At 36.1% G+C, this 18550-nt stretch overlaps 1 protein-coding gene across 7 annotated transcripts in view; it reads left to right on the plus strand.

The window, feature by feature from the left end:
- PDSS2 (decaprenyl diphosphate synthase subunit 2) overlaps window positions 1-18550 on the plus strand; it is a 281533-nt gene that overhangs the window by 75637 nt on the left and 187346 nt on the right. The gene's annotated exons all lie outside the window — the stretch shown is intronic.

The raw sequence follows: 18550 nt of genomic DNA on the forward strand, positions 1-18550 counted from the left end.
TTTGTTGAAACTCAATTTATTCTTTTGTAGGATTGTGCTTTTGGTGTTGTATCTAAAGTGCCTAACCCATCATGTATGAACCTCTCAACTAAAAGCCATTTAACCCCACAGAGGACATTTGGTACTGTCTGGAGACTGTCACAATTGTGTGTGGAGGGTACTCCTGGTACCTGGTGGGTAGAGGTCAGCTAGGGATGCTCTTAAACGTTTACAATGCACAGGACAAACACCCACAACAAAGAATTATTTGACCCAAAATGTCAGTAATGCTGTAGTTTACAAATTCTGGCCCCACGGTCACAAAGATATATTTAGTTCTGTGATTTTTGATTTCTGTCTTTATATTTAGTTCTGTGATTTTTGTGTATTGTGTGAGATAAGATAAGGGTCTAAGTTTATATATGTGTACCTACACACATCTTCCACCTGAGATTGGGAACAAAGTAAAAATGCCAGTTCTTGCCACTTCTGTTCCACATTGTACTGAAGTTTCTAGTCAGTGCAATGAAAATTAAAGGTATCCAGCTTAGAAAGAAAAAAGTATAGCTGTTTTTATTTGAGTCATATGTATGTATGACTACTCAGTTACCCCAGCACCATGGGTTGAAGAGACTTTCTTTCCCCATTGAATTGTCTTGGTACTTTTGTCAGAAATAATTGACCATAAATATAAGGATTTAGTTCTTACTCTCAACTCTGTTCCATTGATCTGCATGCCTGTCCTTAGGGTAATACTACACCGCCTTAATCATTGTCGTTTTATCCATAAGTGCAGGTAATAGAAGTCCTCCGACTTTGTTCTTGGTTTTCAGAGTCATTTTGGCTATTCCAGGCACTTTACATTTCCATATGAATTTTAGAATCATCTTACCAATTTCTATAAAAACTTTGCTGGAACTTTGATGAGGATTTTGTTGTATCTACATATCAATTTGGGTAGAATTAGTGTCTTAACAATTGAGGTTTCCAATCTGTAAAAATGGAATGATTCTCAGTGTATTTAGGTCTTTTATTTTTCTCAGTAAAATTTTATAGTTTTCAGTGTCAAATATTGCCCTTCTTTTGTTAAGTTTATTATTTAGTATTCTTCTTGATGTTATTATGAATAGAATTGTTTTTTAATCTTAATTTTTGTATTTTTTTGCTAATGTATAAAAATACAATTTATTTTTGTATATTGATATATCCCGAGACCTTGCTAATTCTAGTAGTTTTATTATAGATTCCTTAGGATTTTCTATATAGATAATCATCCTCAGATAAAAACATTTTTCTCTTCTTCCTTTTCAGTCTGAATTTAATTTTTTTTTTTAATGTTTATTTATTTTTGAGAGACACAGAGATAGAATGCGAATGGGTTAGGGGCAGAGAGAGAGAGGGAGACACAGAATCCAAAGCAGGCTCCAGGCTCCGAGCTGTCAGCACAGAGCCCGACGCGGGGCTCAAACTCACGAGCTGTGAGATCATGACCTGAGCCGAACCGACTGAGCCACCTAGGCATCCCTGAATTTAATTTTTTATTTTAATTTTTGATCGCACTGGCTGGAAACTTCTGTGCAGCATTGAAAAGTCGCAAGAGCTGCTGTTCTCACCTTATTTTCCTTCTTGGATGGGAAGCATTCAGTCTTTAATTGTTTTATGATGTTAGCTGTAGGTTCTTCATAGGTGCCTTTTATTAGGTGGAAGATGTTCTCTTATGTTCCTCATGTATTGAAAGTTTTTTTCATGAATAGGGTGTTAGATTTTGTTAAATGCTTTTTCTGTGTCTATTGAAATGGTTATTTTTTGTCCTTTATTTTTTAATGTTTATTTAGTTTGGGGGGGGGGCACATGCATGCAAAGGGTGGGGGGGTGGAGTGTAAAGGATCCCAGGCAGGCTGTGTGTTGACAGCCTGATATAGGGCTTGAGCTCATGAACCATGAGATCATGACCTGAGCCGAAGTCGGATGCTTCACCAACTGAGCCACTCAGGCACCCCTTGTCCTTTATTCTATTAGTGTGATATATTACATTGCTTGATTTTTGGATGTTAAACTTTGCATTCCTGGGAATAAACCCCTCTTGGTCATCATGTATGAGCCTTTTTATGTATAAGTTTCTGGATTAAGTTTGCTAATATTTTGTTGAAGATTTTTATTCATGTTCATTAGTGATATTAATCTGTAGTTTTCTTGTGATGTCTTTGTCTGGCTTTGGTGTTAGAGTAGTGCTGGCCTCATAGAATGAGTTGGGAAGTTTCTTTCCTCAGTTTTTTTGAGGGAGTTTGTGAAGGATTGATATTTCTTTTTTTAATATTTGATAAATTTTTCCAGCAAAGCCAGCTGGGCCTAGGATTTTCTTTGTCAGAAAAATAATAATTCAATTTATTTACTTGTAAGTCTATTTATATTTTCTATTTCCTCATGATTCAGTTTTGGAAATTTATTTCTAGGAGTTTGTCCATTTTTTCCTAAGTTGTTCAATTTATTGGTATAAAGTTGTTCCCAATAGTTGTTCATAATATTCCCCTTATAGTCCTTTTAATGCCTGCAGGGTCAGTAGTGAGGTCTCTTCATTCCTGAATTAGGCAATTTGTGTCTTCTCTTACTTTCTTGATCAGTTTAGATAAGGGTTTGCCAATTTTACTGATCTTTTCAAATAGCCACTTTTTGGTTTCATTGATTTTTTTTTTCTGGTTTTTTTTCCCCCCTGCTTTCTTGGGGTTTAGTTTGCCTTTCCTTGTTTAGTTTCTGAAGGTAGAAGCTTAGATTATTGACTTGAGACCTTTTTCTGATTACAAGCTATAGATATCCCTCTAACACTTCTTTAGTTACAGTCTATAAATTTTGATATATTGTGTTTTCATGTTCATTCATTCAAAATATTTGTAAAGTTTTCTTTATGATTTCCTCTTTGACCCCAAGCTATTTAGAAATCTATTGTTTAACTTCTAAATGTGTTGGTTTTCCCAGATACCTGTCCATTTGAGATCTTTGACTTAACTCTCTGTGGTCATAGAACACCCTTTTAATGATTTCAGTCTTCTTAAATTTATTGAGACTTGTTTTGTGGTCCAACATGTGGAGAAATGTCTACGTGTGCTTTGAATTCTGCACTCATTGTATGGAGTACTCTATAAATCTCAATTATATCATGTTTGTTAGTAGTGTTGTTAAAATCGTCTATATCCTTGTTGGTTTTCTTTGTAGGTCTATCAGTTATTGAAAGTGGAGTATTGAAATCTCTGAATTTCAAATATTACTGAATTGCCTGTTTCCCCTTTCAGCTTTCCATTTTCCCTTCATTTTATTAGGTGTATATACATTTATAATTGTTATATCTTCATGATGCACTGTTGCTTTTGTGGTTATAAAATGTCCTTTATCATCTCCAATAACATTTCTTATCTTAAAGTCTATTTTGTGTGATACTAATATAGCAGTTCCACTGTCTTATGGTTACTGTGTACATGGCCTATCATTTTCTATTCGATTACTAGTAACCTATGTATTTTTTTTTAATGTTTGTTTATTTTTGGGAAAGAGAGACAGAGCATGAGCAGGGGAGGGGCAGAGAGGGAGAGAGAGAGAGAGAGAGAGAGAGAGAGAGAGAGAGAGAGAGAGAGAATGAATCTGAAGCAGGCTGTCAGCACAGAGCCTGACACAGGGCTCGAACTCACAAGCTGTGAGATCATGACCTGAGACACAGTCGGACGCTTAACCAACCTAGCCACGCAGGCGCCCCACTTGTAACCTGTTTGTGTCTTCCTATCTAAAGTGTGTCTTTTGCATGCAGCATACAGTTGGACCTTGCTTTTTAATCTAGTCTGACTATCCTTGCCTTTTGAGTAGGTTATTTAGTCTACTCATATCTGATCTAATTATTGATCTGGTTGGTTTTAAGTCTCTCATTTTTCTATTTGTTTTGTGTTAGTCTCATGTCACTTTTGTCCCTGTGTTCCTCCTTTACTCCTTTATGTTAAATAACTATATTTTAATGTACCATTTTAATTTATCTCTGGTGTTCTTAATTATCTGATTTTGAGTTGTTTTCTTGGTGGTTGTTGTAGGGATTACAGTATGCATCTTAATTTATCATAGACTGCTTCAGAATAATGCTAACTTTAATTCCAGCAAAATATAGAAACTTGCTCCAATATACCTCCTTTTTCCCTTTGCTTGTGTTATTGTGTATATATTTTATGTCTGTATATGTTATAAACCCATCAATACAGTATTATAATTTTTGCTTTATATAATCTTACATTTTTTATAAAATTTAAGAGAAGAAATGGAAAAAAAATACAGATTTATTCATCATTTCTAGTGCTCTTTGTTTCTTAATGTGGATTCAGATTACTATCTGATACCATTTCCATTCAGTCTGAAGGACTAGATTCCTTTAGTGTATTTTATAAGGCAAGCCTGATAACAAATTTTCTTTTTTGTTTATCTCAGAGTGTTTTTATTTCACTTTATTTTTAAAAGATGGTTTTACAGGATAAAGAATTTTTAATTGCCAAGCTTTTTTACTTCCAGCACTTTTCATACATCATTCCACTGCCTTCTGGCCTCCATTGTTTCTGGTGAGAAATCAACCATTCATTTGATTGTAGTTTCTTTGTACAAGAGTCATTTTCTCTATTTCTAGTATTTTTCTTTGCCTTTTAATAGTTTATCTGTGATGTGTCTAGGTGTTTTGTTTTTGTCCTACATGTTGTTCCATTGAGGAGCTTGGCTATAAGTTAATGTTTTTCATCAAATTTAGGAAGTTTTTGGTCAGTATATCTTAAAGTATTTTTTTTTTCTGCCCTATTGCTTTTTCTCACCTTCTGGGGCTCTTATTATACATATATTAGTACACATATATTGTCTCATAGGTCTGTGAGGCTCAGTTTATTTTTCTTTGGTTTTTTACTGTGTTCTTCAGATTCTATAATTTTTACTGATCTGTTTTCAAATTCATGGATTCCTTTACTGCTATCTCAAATCTACTGTTGAGCCTCTCTAGTGAAATTTTCATTGCAGTTATTGTACCTTTTATCTCCAGAAAAGTTCTAAACTTTTACTGAGATTCTGCAGTCAGTCATTTAATTCTTTATACATGCTTTCTTTAGTTCTTTGAGTGTGTTTATTATAACAGCTTGTTTGAAATCTTTGCTAAATACAAGATCTAAAGACATTTGGAGACAGTTTCCATTGACTTCTTTTTTATAGATCACATTTTCTTGTTTCTTGCATGACTCATAACTTTCTGTTGCATACTGGACATTTTAGATAATATACTGTAGCAACTATAGTTTATGATTTTCCCTGCTCTATTGGTCATGTTGGCTGTTTGTTTTATAACTTGCGTGGACTAACCCTTTGAAGTCTGTATCCCTCACAGTGTGCAGTTGCTGCTGTATCTACTCAATTTTTTCCTTTTTTTTATTTGTAAACCTGGCTTTTGAGGGGTTGGTTGCCCTGTATCTGCATAGATTAGTGATCAGCCAAAGCTTAATCAGAAGTTATACTAAAACACCTTGAGCCAGTAAGGCTTCTAATCTCTTTTGATGGATCTGTGTGTGAGCTGGGAAGCACAATCAAACTTCATCCTGCCCTGGCTTTTACGTCCCGTTGGTCCTTCTCATGTCTCACCAGCACATGCCTGCAGGCTCCACTAGCCAGGGATACATGGGCCTTCTCTGTCTCTGCAGTAGTGCACATAGCCTCTGGTTAATTCCCAAAAAGTGAGGTCAGGTCTCCTCTGGCCTTCTTACCTGCTGGAAGTCTCTGTCAAATCCTAGGCTAGTCCATTAGCTTGGTGCTTGCCACAGACATCACCACTGCAGTTGCTCCAAATCGGGTAATCCTCTATGGCAGAGGTGATAGAGCTTCCTGTTTTTACAGCCTGCCCTACCCTGAGTGAACTACTGCACTGACAAAGCCAGAGGTGGAGGTGGGAGCAGCCCCTGGCAAAGACATGGTGGACTCTCACTGTTTCTCCCTGAAGTCCCATAATTTTCAGGAAGTGCATGCCTTTGAATTGCAGAGTGCTAAAATTATTGCTTTTGACTGTTTGTTCAGCTTTACAGTTGCTTTTTGAAGGAGGATTTGTTAACCACCTCATTCCATCATAATATAGTCAGAAGTCTCTATACATTTTTTTTTTCAATGTTTATTTATTTTTGGGACAGAGAGAGACAGAGCATGAACGGGCGAGGGGCAGAGAGAGAGGGAGACACAGAATTGGAAACAGGCTCCAGGCTCTGAGCCATCAGCCCAGAGCCCGACGCGGGGCTCGAACTCACGGACCGCGAGATCGTGACCTGGCTGAAGTCGGACGCTTAACCGACTGCGCCACCCAGGTGCCCTGTACATTTTAAAGCACTAGCGGGATGCCTGTGTGGCTCAGTTGGTTGGGCTCAGGTCATGGTCTTGTGGCTCACGGGTTTGAGACCCACATCTGGCTCTGTGCTGACAGCTCAGAGCCTGGAGCCTGATTTGGATTCTGTGTCTTCCTCTCTCTTTGCCCCTCCCCCCTACTTTCCTCTCCCTCTCTCTCTCTCTCTCTCTCTCTCTCTTTCTTTCAAATAAAAACATTAAAAAAAAATTTTTTTAAAAAGCACTAGTGATCTTATGTTTTATGTTGGTACTATATATAAATAATGTCTCATTCATTAGCCTTTGGGTAGATAATTTGTTACTCAAGTGAAATAATACTTTAGAGAAAAGATGTTGGTGGGGTCAAGGAGAAAATATCAACCCTAAAAGTTTTCTTTGAAACACAGATTGAAAATGAAATGAATCAAAGATCATCAATTAGTTCAGAGCCCTTTCCTCTTTAGTTTGTGGCAGCATGTTGCCTGTTAAAGCTCAAGAATCCTTTGTTAAATTAATTCTGTACCTGTGTGAAATAGCCATAAAATGTTCTTACAATGCAGGGTGCTAGTTTATTTATTTTATAGATTTAGAAATTTATTAGCACCCAGTGTTTATCTTCAGTATTTAAAATTATTCAAGAAATATCAAAGGAATCTAAATTTATTAGTAAAAGGTTTAATATCATTTGTCAAATTGTATGTTTATTTTTTTCAATGAGAACATTCTTTAAAATGTGAAGCATCGCTTTGTTTTAAATTCTGATTTTTTTCATGGTGAAGGTTTTCATATAGGATTTGGGTATTTATCGTGTATCATGAATATTGTAATATATGTAAATCATAGCATTAAATGCAAAATACTTTGGCATTGCAGTTTTTGCAACTAAAAATAAGTTGTCTTCTATCTAAATCAATTTCTCTTTATCTCTAACATTTGAAATTAAATGTTCGTGTACCATAAAATGTTGTTCCAATTAGACTTTGTTAAAGGAAATACTGCCCAGTATGTAAATTCAGATTTAGCAGATTATGTCCAATTTTATAATGTTGGAGATATCACTATACATAGAGTCAAAACAAAACAGTATTAACAGAACTTTTCAGCCTGTAGGCATCCCTTTGTGAAAACACAGACCACTCTCTCTTTCACAATGTTGAGGAAACAAGTGTGTTGAGTATGAGAAATGAAGACCATTTGGTAACTTTTCTTTTTTTTTCACGTTCACTGAAAATTTATTTTGTGGGAGGGCTGTCCTTCAAAGGCACCAAATGTGTCTTAATGGGATTGGAAAAGGGAACCCCAACCTCATGTAACATTTTTTTTTCCTAATTCAGTATATTATTACAACAAGTCTATAGCCATCAGTGGACAGCAGCTTTGGCTGAAGTCCTAAAGGGGCCAAAACCCTCACACATAACTCAGGTGCCACGTCACCACCACCAGTTGCTTTCATACTCGGTGTCCCCAGTCATGTAGATGGGAGAGGAGAGGTATAGGGCCTCTGAATGCAGCAAACTGCCAAAAGAAACAGCCTCTGGGAAAAGTCTAGGTGGAATGAGGGCACAACCTCACAAACACCTGCATGCCAAGAGAGCCCGTGTATGCTCTCCCAAGTGTGTGTTGGCTATGTAGCATGTGTGAATTTATCACTCAGGTTTTCGTATGTGGCTCCATTCAGCTGGTGGGGTGGGTCAACTGAACTGGAAGAACTGAGATGGCCTCACTCACATGTCTGGCAGCTTGCCAGCCTCCTGGCAGGGACAGATTATTTCTCTTTTGTGTGGCCTTGCATCCTTCAATAAGTTCAGTCCATTTGGTAACTTTTCAATTGAAGGCAAAGCCAAAATGAGCAACACTGTCCTCTTAACGATCATGATTCCCAAATTCATTGATTTTCCAGACTACTTTTTTTTTTAATTTATTTTTTAGAGAGAGAGAGAGCACATGAATGGGTGGGAGGTGCAGAGGATCCAAAGTGGGCTCCATGCTGACAGCAGAGAGCCCAATGTGGGGCTCAAACTTGAGAACCATGAGATCATGACTCAAACGTATGTCAGACGCTTAACTGACTGAGCCACCTAGGTGCCCCCAGACTACTTTTTGTTTGTTTTCAGTACAGAGCCTTTACTGTACCAGAGGGATACTAAAGGCAGGCCTGTCTCGTGGACTATGCCTCCAGTGGCCCTAATTCTTTGTAAAATTGATCCATCTTTTTTGGTGGTCTTCTACTTTCACTGCCCTAGGCCCCAGATTTTTAATGAGACGCTACCGTTACTGAGCACTTATTCAGAGTTTCATACGTAGTAGGTGTGAAAGCTAGAGAAGAGAGCAAGAGAAGATGCATGAGGCAGAGGAGGTCAGTTCTTCCCCTTCTATACAGGTGACTCTTGAACAGCACGGGTTTGAACTGCTCAGATTCATTTATAAGTGGACTTTTTTCAATACGGTACTGTCAGTGTACTTTCTCTTCCTTATGATTTTCTTATTAACATTTTCTTTTCTCTAGCTTACTTTATTGTAAGAATACAGTATATAATAAGTATAATATACAAAATATGTGTTAAATTGACTATTTATTGGTAAGGCTTCCAGGCAACAGTAGACTATTAAGTTTTGGGGGAGTCAGAGTTTTACATAGACTTTTTTTATACATAGATTTTTTTTTTTTTTTTTTTTGAGAGAGAGAGAGCAGGGGTGAGAGGCAGAGGGAGAGAAAGAGGTCTTAGGCAGGCTGCATGCTTAGCATGGAGCCCAACATGGGGCTCAATCCCGTGGCTCTGGGATCATGACCTGAGCCAAAGTCAAGAGTTAGGACGTTCAAGTCAAGAGTTGGACTGAGCCAGCCAGGCCTCCTTATACATAGATTTTTAATAATGCAAGGAGTCAGCATCCCTAATACCTATGTTGTTCAAGGGTCAGCTATATTACATTGATCTGACATTTGTTTGCCATCTCAATTATTTGGTTCTCAACCTAACATTTTAGAAATCTCTAGTATGATAAACCTTCAGTATTTTTGATATCTTTGGGAAGTGTGATATTTGAGATTGGTTTTATAACTGTTTTTGCCACAGAATTCATATACAGAGGACAAAATCACATTGTTTTAATCCTCCGAGGCCATTGGATATGTTACACTTGGACTGGATGGCTTGCTCCTGAACGCCAGCCTATCTCTCATTAGGAACATGAACTGATTCATATGTCTTTGGACTTTTTGACAGTTAGTGGCAGAAAACCATAGAATCAAAAACCTAAGCCACACCTTGGTACTGAATTTGTGATTTCATTCCTCTACTCTGTACCCTAATTCTTGATGCCTGAGAGCCAAAGCTGTCTTTAAAAGCATAGTAAAGCTCCAGATTTGCTTTGCTTCTCTCTAGGTGATATTTAGTATGTATCATTATGTATATTAGTCTGTCTTATCCAGTATTTCTCAGAGATGATTTTGCAGCCTGTAGACACATTTGGCAATGTCCGGAGACATTTTTGTTTGTTGCAGTTGATGCTACTGGCATCAGTTGGGTGGAGGTTAGGAATGCTACTAAACAGCCTGCAGTGCACAAATCCTTACAAAAAAGAATTATCCAGCTTGAGGTGCTGAGATTGAGAAACCCTGGTCTTATCAAATTATTACCATTGAAAATATCACCATATTTTAAAGCAGCATGATTCTCTCTTTGGCTTCCTCATCAATCTCTCAAATTCTTCACCATTTTATCTACAGTGGCTTTTACTGGATACTTATGGATGTAGATCATATTGTGCCATTTTTATTCTTCATAGAGTATGGCACAAAAAGCATAGCATAATCAGTTATTGGAATAAGCACAAATAATATCACTATCAGAACACATATGAATGAATAAACCAAATGATTTTTTTAAAAAGTAGACACAGGCAAAGGTAACAGTTTGAAATAACATCGACAACACTTAGCACATTGAAATTTCACATCATCTTTGAAAGATAGATACTCATACTGATTTTACAGTATGATAGTATTTGGACAGTTATGTGGTTGACATATTGTTGTTATGTTTACCTTAGGCAAATTACTTAGCCTCACTGAACTTTATTTTCTTATTCTGTAAAATAATGTATTGAACTAGGTTATCCCTGATGCACTGTTAACTCTAACATTCTGAATATTTTTTAGTAAGATGTACAGGTGATTCCTCATAGAAGTTCAAATGTTTATTTTATTAATCAGTATTTATAGATGAGACAGGAAGATTATCAGAAGATAACCATTCCCACTCAATGTTTTTCAAAATAAATGTAAAATGTACTGAATTTAGAGCAGGAATGTATTGGTTCCCTCCCCCAGTTTTAAAAGATATACATGTGTTTGTTTAATTATTTAAGTTTGAATAAAAATTTAATTCTTAGTAGGGGTACCTAGGTGGTTCAGTCGGTTAAGAGTGCAACTTCGGCTCAGATTGTGATCTCACGGTTCGTGGGTTTGGGCCCTACGTCCTGCTCTGCGCTGACAGCTCAGAGCCCGGAGCCTGCTTCAGATTCTGTGTCTCGCGCTCTGTCTCTGTCTCTTTCTCTCTCAAAACTAAATAAACATTAAAAAATAATAATAATAAATAAAAAATTTTAGTTCTTAATAAACAAAGCTTATTTGGTCTTGTCAGATCAAGACAAAGGCCACTTGTCAATTTTTCACATTCAAATGTGTTTTAATATGAAAATCTTTGTTTTGGGACCTAGGAGATATTGTATATGAATTTCAGTATCCTTTGTGATCAGGACCATAGAAAAATACCTTTGTATTAAATTAAGCTCTGGAAAGCTAGGCATTGCTTTCACATGCTAATAGATGGAATTTAAATTTGTATTTATTTTTAATCAGTTGCCTGGTACTAAAATAAATTTGGATACCAGCAGCTCATAATAGTTAATAGCCTGTATAAATGGGTCCCAAGACACCTGTTCCTTTATTGTTAATGAAGCTCTATTTTATGTGCAGGAAGACTAGAGTTCCTGTTGATTCTCTGTCCTAGCATATCTCCCTGTCTCCTGTGTGCATATTTAAATAACATTAAGAAATGTTGTTTCCTCTTGTTTTCTGTCATCTCTAGAATTCTGCCAGACACAATTATTCTCTTTAATAGGTTGTTTCTTCCCAAATGCATTAGGGTGATATTTTTTCCTGTTTTGTGTGTTTTGAAATTTTTTTAGAATTAAACCTCAATCATGTAATGTTAGAGGATTTGATATAAAATTATGATGAGTTAATAGCACCAGACACACAAATAGCCAAATAAAGTTTTTCAAGGAAAAAATAAATGACTTGTGGAAATTTTAATAGCCTGCGGAAATGTAAGAAAACAAACAAAAATGTAGCAATCATTTCCAAGGTACTAGTTTCATCATGGTTTATCCTCTGAGATTACTTAACTGTATTTTTCTCTCCATTCTATATTGCTGACAATTGGGAGAGTTTAGAATTACTTTATTTGTATTTGCTATTTCATATCAAGCACAACGTCATTGGTCTTCTTGCAAATAATTTGAGTGGAGAAAACCATGTATATAAAGAACTGTTATCACAATCTACCAGACATTTGCAAGCTTCTATATAGTAGAATTCTGCTACTAATACGTGGTTCAAAGTAACATTTCTGATCCGTGTTGTTCATATCTACTCTTTGGGACAGTATATACAGGTTGTTAAGAATTGTTTTTATCTGTGTGCTCCAGAAGGTGATAAAAAGTGTCCTTCTTACCTCTGCAGATTTTCCTTCTCCAAACACCTGAGTTTTCACTATGGTTGGTGATAGTTTAGAGGTCATTCTTGAAGAAGAGAATATCATATTTGTGAAGTAATAAGTGACAATCACACTGCTGCATTTATTTTGTGACTGCTGAAGGTAGAGACTAAGAGGAGTGAAAATTCGCTATTCAGGGGTCTTGCTGATTATGTTAATCTTCAAGAGGTAAACCTTCCTATTTGGAAGAATTCACAGGGGAAGTTTTTTCACACCTCAGTCTTATATTTATTTTGTTGAACTCCTTTATAGTAAAATTAACTATACCATATAATTCAGGACAACAGTCTTGTGCCTCTCTGCAATGGAAAAGCAATCTTAACACTGAATTGTGTGTCCTGAAAAGATGAAAAGTGGTGATTTGAGATCTCTTTCTCATCAGGGGTAAAGAGAAACCTGAATCACAGTCTCTCTGGTGCACTTTAAAATCACACCTGAGGAGAATGGTTTTGGGGTTTTTTTGTTTCTTTAATTTTTTTTAATTGAAGTATAGTTGACACATTGAGGGGTATGTGATTTTGCCTAACTTGGAATATGCCTAGGATGTTGGTATCATTATATTTAAAGCTCTTTAATTGATTCCGTTTTATTGCCAGGGTTGAGAATCACTCTTAGAAGTTGAGCAAAGCTGGGGGCTGTCGGTTGCTAGGTAGCTTCAGATACACTGAAAACCCCCTGAAAAGGGCTTCTGGTTATATGATCACTCAGGTAATGATCACTCACTGTAGGTAGGCATGTAGGTTTTTTGGGTAAATGAGTTTAGTACCTTGTTGGAGACTCTCCAGCCTCTTGTGAGAAAGGAGGTGCTTTCCTAGTTTCTCCAGGTTTAAATAATTCCCCCAAATTGTGTCATGGCAGCAGTTTTAGTAGACTGTGGAGTTCACTGTAGCTCATCCAAGACACATAATTAAAAATCTTCTTCCCAGTGAGTCAAATATAAATCTAGGACGGTCTCTTCTACTCTTAAAATGTTTTAAATGAAATTTTTTGTTTGTTTCTCATTTAAACCATGACATACTTTACATCATCCAAATTTACTCCTTTCATAAATATGCATACCCTTTTTCTGTATTCTTATCATGGATTGTTCTGCAAAATGAAGTACCTCACTTCCGATGAACTTGCTTTGACGTGAGGAGCATAGAAAGAATTTATAAACGATGAAAGTCAGCAAATTTAAGGATAGATGCGTGTGAGGGAGACAATAGGACAGGTACCATTTACCGAATGCCGTTTTGTAAGTGTAATCAGATGGCTGTTTATGTAATTAAAAATAGTAAATATGCTCCCCATTTTTTTTTAAGGTAAGCATTCCTTGCCTAGCTTGGCAAATATGTCAGTGCCTCAAAGCTGGGCCTATTAAGAAAGGTTGCCAGTTGCCAGTGCCCCTGCTGAGCCACCAGCTTAGGTACAGCCTCTTCTGACTGACTGCCTTCCAGATACAGGGTTACTGCTTCAGATGTGTGTTGATCATACATGCAGGAATTGGCTCTTCAAACTTTTGCTGCCAGACTAATCACATTTATAGGTTCTTGGCTTATTTTACTTCTTTAGCAAATAGTACCTAGCAAGTTACCGCAGTTAAACCTGTGGAATTCAGAGCACCTGCACTTCTGAAAGCCACTGCTGTGTACATGGAATGGATTCTAATTTTTAAATAACAGTGTTGCCCTTTGCTTTACAGCCTATTGTTTATTGTAAAGAAACTCTTTGCGCTTCTTAATTTTTCATTTGTTCTTTAAGAAAAGGTGGCCAAGGAATATATTTACAGACAGGGTTCCACTTTTATTATTTCAGTCCATTATTTTCTCCTCATGAGAGTCATATTTGTGGTGATAGGCCCTGCATGGCAAGTGCTGCGAAAACATTTGTACAGAGTCTTGCCAAGGAAGACTGTTGACTGTGGAGTATAGTATAGTGACTTCACTGTTCAAGATCTTCATGTGTTTATTAAAAAGAAAAAAACCTCAGATACTAGTTAATTATATTTGTCTGTCTAAATTACTAGATCTTGTGGTTGGTACATTAAATTTATTAAATAGTTTAAGTGTATTCAGTACAGTATTATAACCGTTTTATTGATATACTGGCAAAGAAACAAACATGACCACTCTTTACCATCTGTTTATGCTATATAAAGAAGACCATGTTGGTTGCCATGGAAACTACATTTCCAAAACCACTGAGTGTTTGCTTAAAATCTCCAACCTTTTAAAATCATAAGCTTTTTTCCTGAGAAAAAGAATAGAAAAGTACATTTTAAAATTTCCACTGATTTTCTAAGTTATTTCTCTGTAAAATTCATTTATTATTTCCAGGTTGTTATTTTACCTCAAGATTTCATAAATTAAATTAATTTGAGAATCTCTGGCATTTTCAGAAACTGGGGACAAAATGTTAATGCTGTCCTATTGAGAGGTGCCACCCCTCTTTTTATAAGTAAAGGCTTTGCTTCAATAAAGAAAAACTTTATTGATGTAACAGTTAAAAGGAGTCTGAAGAGGTAACATAATAACATGGTATCCGGGGAGGAAAGGCAGTTGTAATATAATTACAATGGCTAGCCATGTTTAGTTATTGCTGTCATATTAGCTAATATGAGAAAAATTACAGCAGGGAAGGACTTGGCTTTAAACAGACTAGTTTTGACTTTAAAAAGTGTGGCTATTAAAAAATACTCTGTTATAATAAATACAGGAACTATTTTGTGGTAAACTGAAACAAATGGAGTGATTAATGTAAGTTACATGAAAATTACATATTTATAAAAGAGAATTTTTTTAAGTATTTATTTTGAGAGAGCGAGTAGGGAAGAGGCAGAGAGAGGGGGAGAGAGGAGAATCCCAAGCAGGCTCCACACTGTCAGCAGAGCCTGACAATTACTGGCTGAGCCACCCAGGTGTCCCAAAAGAGAATTTTTAATAATAGAATTTTAGAGCCTTCTACTGAGTTTTATATATTAAAAATGGGAGAGGAAAAAATGGAAGGAAATCCTTATTATTTCAATGTATACAACTATTAAGTGCCAAACCAAGGTTATTCTGTTTGCTTTTCCTACTATTGACTTATTTAGGAATATTTAGTACACTTAAGCTCCGTGAATCTTTTCTGTGATATTGAAAAATTAAAAGATAACCATGGCACATCCTTAAGTTCAATAAAGATAAACTCATAATAGCAATACTAACCTAATAGTTAAGGTTAGTTTTCTGCTTTTTTTGAAACATGACTTTTTCTGCATGTTTGCAGGGAAAAAAATGACGTTTTTGCTGCATTTTCCTATGTAGGTTTGCTTTCATAAAAATACATTTCCTAGCAGCATTTAAAAATTGTGGTATTGTGAAATGGGACTTAGCAGGCCTCTGAATTGATAAACTTAATCATGTTTCTGTGATTCACAAAGTTCCTTTACCAGAAAGTCTTAGTTTATTAGCCCATTCCCCTAAAATCTCATAAAAATATGAAAATATTTTTTTATCATCTGAAAGACTGTTCAGAAGTATATATCAATCCAAGGCTCTGTTAATGCTGTTTGGGAGGAAAGTATTGGATCCCACTGTAGTTAGTTAATGTTTTAGAAGAATGCAGACATAGAATAACAGCATTTCTGGAAAGAGTGAGAACATTAGACTTTCTAGATGATCTTAAATAATTTTGCTTTTTAACTCTAATTTTTACTAATTTTTTATATAGGCAAAAGTTTGTAAAGTATATCATTTGGAGACCAGAGTGAATGGAAGACCAGAGTACAGAGTGAAGATTGTCAGTGCTTATGTATTGTAGATCACTTTTCAGTTCTTGAATACTATGCAACAGTTAGAGCCATTCAGCAAACATGAATTAAAATATAAACGTCTGAAGGTGAGGTACACATTGCAAACAGTCAAGCATTTTGGTAGGCCTAACTAATCTGTCGATAAGTTTTCTAGTTTTTACCTGTGTATGAATAATAAAGCAAAATAATCCTGAAATATGTTGGCCACAGGATTCACCTGTCTTTTAACCTAGCATTAGTCTGGCTACTTTGTGGATAAGGGGGAAACTTTTGATATCAAATGATACAAATAATACAGTTCTTGTTAACATAACCACACTAGAACTTTATACCAAGGAAAATCATTGCGTACATTTGGGTACCAAATTCATTAGGTTTTTGACAGATGTGTTCAGAGGCAAAGATTTTACACTTTTATCATTGTCCTCAAATTTATAAGGTTTGGAACATGATTGGCAGTATGGAAAGAATAATTACTTTTGTACCATTTTTTTTCAATTTTATTTTATTTTTTTCTTTTAATATGGTATAAAACATTTTTGTCTCTTTAACTTTTATGTCATCCCTAGTTTCTCTCTCTCTGGTAAATTTGAGATAATATTTATTTTGCAGTATCTTTTTAAAAGCCATTATTTAAAACAAATTCTCTATTTGTGACCTTTTCCCTTACCTTTTCCATTATCATTATTACTAACTGTGTAGTTTTTTTCAGGGTCAGGATAATGACTGTATCTCAAATATTGAAACTTTTGCTGTTCAATCATTTGCTTATCAATTAAACCTCAAATTTTCTTTATATTCATCTAAGAAAATTTGTCAGCAGAAATACATTTTTATCTTCCCAAATCCTTTTTTTTTTTTTAATTGAGCTCATGGGACATATTTGCTCAAGAGAAGTAGTGATTATAAGTGTTTACCAATGTCTGGCATGCTCTAATATATGGGGAATGGGGTATTTATATAGTTTCAAAATACCTCCCTACAAGCTTATCGATTGTAAAGAGATAAAGTGTGTCTTTACCGTGAAAAACTCTGGTAGACATCACCTTCCTCAAATGGTCAAAGTGAAAATCTGCTGTGAGAAAACAAATTGAAATTGAGGTGGGAAGAACATAGCATCATTTCTGCAATATTCCTGCCAAAGAGGCACAACCTGAATCTAATCATGAAGAAATGTCTGACAAACCCACACTGAGGGAACTTCTACAAAATAACTCGCCTATGATCTTCAAAATCATCAAGGCTGAAAGTCAAGGAAAAACTAAGAAACTCTTCTAGACTAAAGGAAACCAGAGACAGAGCAACTAAGTGCAATGTATAATTCTGAATTGGATCCTTTTGCTCTAATGAATATGATTGAGATAATTGGCAAAACTTAAACGGCTTCTGAGAATTAGATGGTAGTGATGTGTTACTCACTTTTAAATGGTTCAGGAAAAAAAATTTTCTTTGTCCTGTACTTGTAACTTTTCTGTAAATTTGATATTGTTGGGGTGCCTGGATGGCTTAGTCGGTTAAGCATCCAACTTCGGCTCAGGTCGTGATCTCCCGGTCCGTGAGTTCGAGCCCCGCTTTGGGCTCTGTGCTGACAGCTCAGAGCCTGGAGCCTGCTTCCGATTCTGTGTCTCCCTCTCTCTCTGCCCCTCCCCCTCTCGTGCTCTGTTTCTCTCTGTCTCAAAAATAAATAAACTTTAAACAAAAAATTTAAAAAAATTTGATATTGTTTTTTAAATGGGAGCAGGGAGGGTGAGGAAAGATGTAGGCCCTGGAATCCTAATGCCTGGGTTAGAATCATGGCTCTACCACTTAACTTATTACTTCTTTGTCTCAGTTTCCTCATCTGTAAAGTCAGAATAGAAAATGGCACCTTACAACATTGTGTGAGGTTCAAGTGAGTGAATGCATATAAAGTGCTAATAAGAGTATTGCGTGCATTTGGGTTTATTTCTGGGATCAAGTGGACAAGATTGAGTTTCTAGTGTATCAATAAGCAGTGTTTAGAATCTTGGACTATTTATTGTTTGTGGTGCTAAAGTGACCTTTATCTTGGTGGAAACATTTCAGTTTAGAAATGTGAAATAAACATTGTGCTACAAGGCTGTACATTGGAAGAAATGTAGATGCTAATTTTTTTGAGTAGTTATAGGGTTTAAAAAGTACTAACAATAGCTATTTTAATTTGGTTTTATATTCCAATGATTGTTTAAAGGCTCTTCAGCTCTGCACCAACTGGAAACAAAGCCTAGCTTGTTTGTTTTACACCTAAGTTCCCTCTGTCCTTCCACTTTGGAATCATATCCTTGCCTCCACATTATTGGTCCCTGGGAACCAAAGAACTTCAACAAATAACCAGTAATTATGGGAGCAGCTTTGGAGTCAAATAGGCCCAACTTTGAATTCTGACTCTCCACTTAACTTTTGACCTTGGACAAGGTCTCAGTTTTCTCACCTGTAAAATGGAGGGAAGTGTATAGTACCTACTTCATGAAGAGTAGGTAGGTACTGTAAAACTGGTTCGCTTGCACCCTCTCCTCCCACTCCCCTTGCCCGTGCTCTTGTCCCCAAAAAGTCATGGTTGTCCATAGGCTCCACAGATGGTTGTCCATAGGCTCCACTGCCTTATTTGTGGGGAGATGAGAATCTATGACTT

This window comes from Acinonyx jubatus, chromosome B2 (genome assembly GCF_027475565.1).
Source record: "Acinonyx jubatus isolate Ajub_Pintada_27869175 chromosome B2, VMU_Ajub_asm_v1.0, whole genome shotgun sequence".
Classification (NCBI taxonomy): domain Eukaryota; kingdom Metazoa; phylum Chordata; class Mammalia; order Carnivora; family Felidae; genus Acinonyx; species Acinonyx jubatus.